Below are 9,033 nucleotides of genomic sequence, written 5' to 3'. Positions count from 1 at the left end.
TGAAACCTATGAACAAGATAGCTGCAGCATTACAATGCATGCAAAATTACGTAAACATCCAAGGAACATGAAGTTTGTGCAGAGCTGACAGGCCCAGTACTTTGCTTGTTCTCCGTCTGTGAAGATGTTGTCATTTCTGTTGGTAAGAAGACAAAGTGGCCCTCCAGCAGTCATGGGTGCATTTCCCTCTTCAAAAGCATGATTGTTGTGCACTTAGTTCCTGCAATTCTAAAAATTAATTTCATTCCCGGGACCCAGAGAAGCCATTCGTTTCCTTGTGTCTCCACTGCCTTGCTCACTGGTGGCCGCTGAGCAGGCAGCTATTTGCTTTGTAAAGTGGAAGGCAGTGCTTTCAACTGCAGCCTCACTTCGGCATCATAATTGAGCCCTTGGCACTTAATGTAGCAAAGCAGCACATGACTTAGAGTTGTTTTAGAGCTAGAGAGATCAATCACTTAAGGGAGCTTTCTCAAAATGAATTTGCTTCTATTCTCTTCTTTTACCCTTCTTACTTCCAACATCCAGCTTCCGTTCATCTTGTTTTCCCTTAAGATAGGTGAATTTCAAGTGTATTAATGTATGTTTTAAAGGGTCCTGCAAGCTCTTCCATTACCTAGGTCTCTTTCTTTCTTCCAAATGAGGACTACTCATATGATGGAAATGATACTTAAATTTCAAGTAAATCTTGTCCTGCCACTTTTCCTAAGTAAACTTGCCTATTCCTCAGGACCAACTTGGTTGCAAGTAACTGCAAGTAAAATTGGCTTTAACAAAAGAGGTAAGGATTATTGATTCACATGGATAGGCTTCAGGTGAAACTGGATCAGGAGTCCAAGCAAATTTAAAAGAAACTTATATTTTTGCATCTCTTTTATTTTCTGCATCTCTGTATTGGCATTGTTCTCAGAATCTACACAATAACTCTAATCACATTAGCAGTGTAACTCTCATAGTTCAACAAGCCTCCAAAGAGGCAGGAATTTTCTATCCCCCAAGAGCCTTGGCCCTGCTCATTGCCTTGGCTTGTCCCTCATTATCATTCCTGAACCCATCCCTGCAGCCAGTGGGATGGATCCACTAAATTTCTTTCTCCTGGGCAGGGTGGTTATCCCTCAGTTCTTACCTCTGTAGTTGTTAAGGTTATCTGTGGCTGAAGTCTCCTCTGTGTTATTCCAGTTTCCATATTTTGTGTATGCCTTTGTCCCTGAGTTATAGGATCAGCCTTAGAGTTGGGGATGGGGACTATCCCTCATGAATCTCATGACATAGGATTGGGAAAATGATGTGCTACCCATAGGAAAATTGTACCAGATAGAAAGGAGCAGATAAATGTTTTCTAGGAAATGACATCACCACTTTGGTCCACAGTTCTCCCTGCTAAATAGAAAACATGAATCAGACACTCTAATGAATTATCTGTCCATTCTTATTTTCTTGGAGAAGAAACAGTGCTTTGGAGACTTTTCTAGTACCTGCCACATGTTTTTTTTTTTAAATCTATTTATATACAAGTGCCTGTACACATACATCCATTTGTGTGTGTTTATGCACATGTTTTCATGTGTTTCCATGATACCCATTGCTCAGTTTACACACATAGACACCAAGACACTGAAATGTCACCAGGGTCTCACTGGCAAATAGTGATAGGCCCAGTTCTGCAATAATATTGCCCAGTGGAGAACTTTTTTCCCACAACTAGATCATTTCAGATATTTATGTCCTAGCCATGATTGTTAACACTTTAAGAGGATTTCACAATTTAGAAGCTTGTCTTTAAGACAAAAGAACTTTGATTCCCAGATATACCTGACAAATGCTGTAATTTGTTGTAGCACTACCAGAAATTGCAGGTGTGACATTACTTTGAGATGAACCTCAGGATAAAGAGTCTGTGCCATTATTCTGTGAGGTACTGCTTGCTCTAAAGAGCTCCTGCCTCTGCCTGCTCTTCTCCCATCTCCCCAGGGGCTTGTGTGGACAATAACTCCATTCTAACCCATTGTCTAATCAAACAATACATAATACAACCATTCTGTAATCTGCCTTTCCTCCCTCACTACTGCTCTTCTCATGATGTGTCAGTCAAGGCAAAAGCTGATTGTGGTGAAGCTTGTGATAAGTTTTAGATCCTGCTCTGTTAAGTCCTCTTGACTCCATGTTTGTTTGCTTTGTCTTCATTGTTTTCTTTCCTGGGGTCAAGTGACTCCCCTTCTCCACTTCTAAGATTTTGCAGAGACGTTCTTAAATAAGAATGTGAACCACAAACCACGGGCCAGCTCTAGACTCTCCGTCTCATTCATGTGAAAATCGTGTATTGCATCCCATCCTGTGTAGACCTGGGGGGTGCCTGAAGGTCAATCCCTTCCCTGTAGAGACAGGCCCGGGTGTGAATCATAATAATGCAAGATAGACAGTACCATGTGTCATAGGAGAGGAGCAGGTGCTTGCTATGAGAGGGGAGAGGACAAAAAAAAATGACTTAATGTAGAGGGACTAAGGTGAGCTGAGCTTTGCCATCTTTTGACTCCTAGAAAATGATGGATTTCAAACAGCCTTCCGCTAAAGTCAAGGTTGTGTTTACATTTAATCCCAGGAGTCAGAGTTTCCTGAAGAAAATGAAGGGGTTTAAACTAAAGCCTTATGATGAATAAGACTTAGAATTAAGAAAACTACAAGAAATCCTGCTCAGCGTTCATTTCACCTTGGAGAAGGAGTTTAATCCATGTACATCTACAAGATGCTTCATTCTGGTGACACTTGTTTGTTGGAATTAGGAGTATGTATCCCGGTATTGATGGGACTCAAAAGAGGAGGTCTTGAGCAGAGCTCACATCCTGAAGAGGTAGGTGATGCTGGGGATGAGGCAGACCTTGGCTGCATCAATCCATCCTCTCTTTGCAGGAGGGTATTGGGTGGCTGCTCTAGATCAGGGGGAGCTCTATTGAGTAAACCAGTAAGATTGGGAAGTGGCCACTAAGATTGGGAAGTGGCCATATGAAGGGCAAAGAGATGGATGGGGGTATTTGGAAAAATGGATGCAACCTTCTCTAGAACTGAAGTTATCTTGTTTTTACATGAGAAAGTAATTATATGAAAAGGGGAGAGTTAGTTTATATTTTTATCATAGGTAGACTCTCTTCTAAGTTCTGGGCATAAAACAATGAAGATGATGTCTCTGTTGTCAGGGAGATTTTAGAGTAGAGAGGAGACTAGTCAACAACTATTTGTAGTTAATTTTATGACAACTTTGCCTGAGTGCCTGGGCTTGAATCCTTCCAAATAATCTGTGCCAACTACCCACTGTAGTTCTTGGTCTTAGATTAAGATTTTCTTTGCAGTGCTGAGGCTGAAACTTAGGGCCTTATGGATGCTAGGCAACAACACTACCACTAAATTTAAATTTTTACTATTTTTCCTGAAGTTTTTTTTTCTTTATTCACTCACTGACATAGGTATTCAACAAACATTTTGAGCACCCATTGTTTTCCGGTTTTAGTGCTGGGCACTAGAATACCAGAGTGAATAAGGTGGAGAGTGAACCCTATTAAAGGAATTTGCTTTAGAACAGAATCATCTGTTTCATTATTCTACAATAATGAAAGCAGGTTACACTACTATTGTCTAATGTGGTATCTGCTACCAACATGTGGCAATATTCATGCGATAGTGATCCATTATGAGTGATTAACCTATTCTATTTAGCATTAGAAGCACTATGGCTAGGGCTTTAGTTAATTATATGTAAATGTAAACAGTCCCATGTTAGCTAGTGGTTACCGACATACACAGCATAGTTCCAGAAGAAATGCCAAAGTAGTAACTTATTATGGATATAATTAAGGATTATCTTAAGTGCTGTGAAGTGAATAAATGAGGTCTTTGGTTAGAGAGAAATGAGAGAGGATGCACTTTCAAAGGTAGTTAAGTAACACCTGTCACTCCATTCAAGTGAGATCTGAGAAAGAGCCAGTTATATAGTTTTATGGGTTAGCAGAAAGTACTCAATAAGGCAAATGGATTGACATGCTTGAAGCACTAAAAAAAGGTGCCCAAAGCTTGGTAATGAGTAGGCAGGTGTGTGTGAGAGGAAATCGAAAAGGAAATAGGAGCCATTTCATGCCAAGATCAGGCAGTGTGGCTCATCCCATAGAGAACACAGTGCCATCTCCTGAGGTTCACCCAGGTCCCTGCTTTTCATTACAATGTCCATTTCTTCATATTGTTTCATAGAGCACATCACAGCGTCTACCCATCACATTTGATCATCTGTCAACTCTCCTTCTGTGATTCCACATGTAACTATCAGTGCCTCCCATGGAACCAAAGTTAAGCTAGCTAAGATGCACACTGACAAGAAGTTTAAAAAACTGAGTAACAATTAAGAAGTATTCATGCAATAGTGACCCATTGTGAGTGATTAAACTGAGATAAAACTATTTCTCTAATATACACGGCTAGAAGAAAGCTAATTTACAAGGTCCAAAGCATGTATTTCTTGACACCTTTTTTTTTTTTTTTTTGGCAGGGGCTGGGATGGGGTGTAGATCTTGGGGTAGTTCTGAACCAAATAGGAAATATACCTAAAATATCTTGACTATTTTAAAAAACTGACAACCCTCAATTTGCTATTTATTCCTTAAGTGAATCAACACCCAGATCGTGAGGTTAGGGACTTACACAGGGAGATATGTGACTGTGTAGATGAGGTGCCCATGGTTGATGTGCTGGAAGATAGCTGTGTTTTTCACCTGTCACTTTTTTCAGTTTTATTGATTTTAAAAATTGATTTAACAAATTTAAGAGCTTGCACTTAGATCATAGGTCTCTGTTCATGTGCTTTTGTTTGTAGAATCACTGTATAGTAGTTTGGGTTTATGGTCAAGGGTAGCTTGAAAAAAAAAATCAATGTAAAAGGACATGTGCTTTTTTTTTCTGTAGAACTTTCTAGTAAAATACAGATGTGACAATTATTGATCTCTAATGACCACTACTGACTGGAATCAGTGTTTGACCTTTTTATCCTGCTTGCTCCAGCACCAAACATGCACATTTTTTTTTTTTTTTCAATGTTGGTGATTAGTGCTCACTGCTCAGTGTGGTTCTCAATTGCACTCATGGGATCATGGACTGTGAGCAGTCCTACTGTCAGATAGTACCACAGGCTTCAGACTTGGCAACACTCATTCACAAGCATCTCATGCCATTCTCACTACCACCCTGAGAGGGTATGGCATGCCCCATTATCTGCCTCTTGCTCACAGGGAGTCTGCAGCCACCTCTGATCCCCTGGAGACTGGGGAAATGTGCACACAGGGCCTCAGACCCTTTGCCCTCCTTCTCCCTGATGGAGGAAAGTGGAGTGCAGATTCTCCTCTTCCCCTTCTTTAATATTCAGTGTTGTGTGCTCGCAAAGCCATGGGCAAGGTTTAAGAAGCCCCTGTGTTCAGAAAACCCCATGTATCAATTAAGAATCTTTGCATTACAAGTGCTCAGAATAAAAGCCATAGGGATCTAACAGCCAACAGAATTTATTGACTGCTCTAACTAAAAAGGTCCAGAGACAAGGTTGGCTTCAGGTTTCCAATAATAAAATAGTAAACCATCACTCATAATCATTTTTTCTGGATTGGTTCTGCTATCAGATTATCCTTTTACTCTTTTATTTTTTTTCAGCTGATATTTTAAATAGAGCATTCCATGTTTCAACGATTCAGTAGCACATGGTGGATAGGGCACGGGGTGGTAGTCAGGAAAGCTGGATTCTCCTCTCAGTTCACCACTGTCTATGTGGATTTCCTGTGGCAGAAGTGTCAGAGGGGTGGGTTGCCTCCTGAACTTACATCTTTGACATTTAAATTTAGAGTATGTGGGGTAAGGAGGGGGAAGATGCTTCACCTTTGCCCCACCATTCCCACACAATAAGTTTTCTCTGGGTTCACAGTTCACATGTCTGCTCGAGAACCACCTCATGGGTTTGAGCGATGGAGTACTTGTGGTTCTGCACCCTGATCAGTAGACCCCATGGTGAAGAGGGTAGCTTGAAATCAGGGGCACTTTATTGGTGGGAGCAGAGTGAATAGATTTTTGCGTGATTATTTATCCAAGAAGTATGCATTATACAACTTTATATACGACAATTCTGTAAAAAATCAAACTTTTCATTTACATTTTTTTTAGCACCATGATTTAATTCCTTGGGCTAACTAATCGCATAACCTGGATTCATCTCTTCTTCCTTCTCATAAAGACTCCTAATTGGGCCATTCCAGATGGCTTAGATCCACAATAGTAGTTTCCTTATATAAACTTCCCTTTCAACAGCTCACATGGGACATGTCACATCTTGAAAGAGGAGTTGTTTTTCATTAACTATTTGGTTCTGCTAAATGGATTCAGTGTATTGGTGTGTGTGTGTGTGGGGGGGCTTCTGCCAGAATGTCAGAGATCCTCTTTTCATCTGCAGCACCAGCCTGGCTCCCACTTTCAAGCTGAAGTCTCCTATTTTTTAGACACCAGCAGATTGTGTCTTTGGTGGAAGAAGCCACAGGACCACTTGAACAGGGAAAGTCTTCATGGCCCCAGGAACTGAAATGAGAACAGAATGCAGGCTTCCTGATCAGCAGGGTTGTGCTCTTTCCACTGTATACTTCTTACTCTTTAAACTTATATAATCTTTTAAAAAATATGGACTGATTTGATGAAGGACGTGTATTTGTTAGGTAAAGAATGGTGGCCACCATCTTGACTTCCTTCACAGATCTCTGCCTTATCTACTCCACCAACACACCCTGCCTATTTTAAGTATATTCTGATGCAGATGGAGAAGACTGTCTAATCTTAGGTGGGAAAATGAGGCTGTCAACAAAGGTCATGTTAGGGATCACAGATAAAGGGTTAGGAAGAACAAGGGGTAGGATGGCAAATAACAAAGGATTTTAAGAAGAATTATAAGGTAGTCCAAAACTTAGGGATGGGTTTTGAAATCATAGAATGTCAATTGGATAAAATAAGTTGGATAATACAAAACTAGTGTTTTGTTGTTATCTGGGACTGAGTGGACGTAAACAATTTGATCTTAAGAGTTTCATAAGCTCTCAAAAATCTAAGAAATAAGTTGGTGGAAGCATAAATGAGACTATTCCATTTGTTTATTCTATAATTACTTATTGAACAACCTGTTCTAGATAATAGAGACAACCCTGTATCACTAAGGCTACATTCTGTCTGGGGGGGGAGAGAAATGACAATCTTAATAAGCATATAAATTATGATATGGCTTAGAGAGGAGCTAAGGAAAATAGGAAGAATGGTAATAAGATGCCAGAAATACTACAAAGGAGTTGTTTTAAATGGAATGTTCAGGCAGACCTCATTGAGAAAGGGGCATTTTAAGAGCAGAATTGAAGGAGAGAGGGGAATTGAATCATGTGGAAATGGGTAAAGGAGTTGAGATGTGCGTGGCCAAGGACAGAGCCATTGGAAAATCAAGGAAGTGGGAGGAAATCTGCACAGGTGAGGATGAGGGAGGACAATATGACTGCAAAGGAGTGGGTGAGAAGGTGAGAGTAGTAAGTCAGGTCAGCATGGTAATCAGGGAGACCCTGGAAGCCTTTCACTCTCCTCTGTACTTTGTCTTTTACTCTTAAATAAGATACTGGAGTCTTGAGCAGAGAAATGGCATGACCAATGAAGCAGAATTGTTGCATCTATTATTTGTAGGGAATCAACTATAGAAACATGGAGGGGAATATAATATACCCCTTTAAGAGGTTATTTGACCTGGAGAATTAATAAAAACTTACATCGCAGTGGTGTGTGTGCTAGCAGATACACACACACATACACACACACACAGACAGATATGAGTGACTGAAGTTTAAAAACACTGATGAAGAAAAGTAATCATGGATTTATAAATACGACATTGAAGTTTCTTTCCAACCCAGAAGTTCCAGCATGCTGTGTAGACACTTGCAAGATGCTGTGGGATTCAATAACTCTGCCAATCCCACATCCTGGCCAGCATCAGGATTTCTCCTGAAATTCTATCATCAGCATTTAGATATCATTTTGTAAAAGAAATCAGTTCCTATCTAAATGTGGGTCACCCCTGGGATTTGCACTGTACAGGTAATTATCGCTAACATAATCATTTCAGTAAAGAAACAGAGAAAACTAAGGATCGATGTAGATAGGTTGTACTATATAAGCCCAAGAGAAACCATTCTTTGATGTGCAAGTTAATAGAAAACTGATCATTAGCATAAACCCTGTGTGATTGATGACCCAGCAGCCTTTGATGGAACTGAAGGTCTTTATGGAGGAGGCGCTATGTTCCGGTCAACAGTGATGTGAGGAGATGAAAAGCCGGGCCTGTGAGAGGGGAGGCTGCCCATTCTTCAGGGAGCCCCCTCTCCAGGATCACCGAGTCGGCCATAAGTGCCACTAAACTGAGACCATGCTTACAGCGAGGGGAGATGGTGTTCCCTGTGTATGCAGAGAGCTTGGTGAGTGTGCAAAGAGGCTGACAAAGGGACAGCACAGTGAATAAGGATGGAGTTGTATAGGGTGTTGGGGAGGAAGTAGCAGGTTAGACTGAGGAAAGCGGGGAGGTTTGCCAGAAAATGAAACCTCTAAACTGAGAGGTGGAGGACGAATAAAATTGAAGTATGAGAGCGGAATGAGGAGTGTAATAGTTCAAGCAAGGGCATTATCATCTGTCTAATTGCTCTGGCCAGTGTTTCGAGAACAATTAAAAATAGGAAAAGAAGAACTTAAATAATCACTATTTGCAGATGATATGATTCTATACCTAGCAGACCCAAAAGGGTCTACAAAGAAACTATTAGAGCTAATAAATGAATTCAGCAAAGTGGCAGGATATAAAATCAACACGCATAAATCAAAGACATTCCTGTATATCAGCGACAAATCCTCTGAAATGGAAATGAGGATAACCACTCCATTCACAATATCTTCAAAAAAAATAAAATACTTGGGAATCAACCTAACAAAAGAGGTGAAAGACTT

The sequence above is a fragment of the Marmota marmota genome, unplaced genomic scaffold, assembly GCF_001458135.2.
Source record: "Marmota marmota marmota unplaced genomic scaffold, marMar, whole genome shotgun sequence".
NCBI lineage: Eukaryota > Metazoa > Chordata > Mammalia > Rodentia > Sciuridae > Marmota > Marmota marmota.
This window is presented reverse-complemented; position numbering follows the sequence as displayed.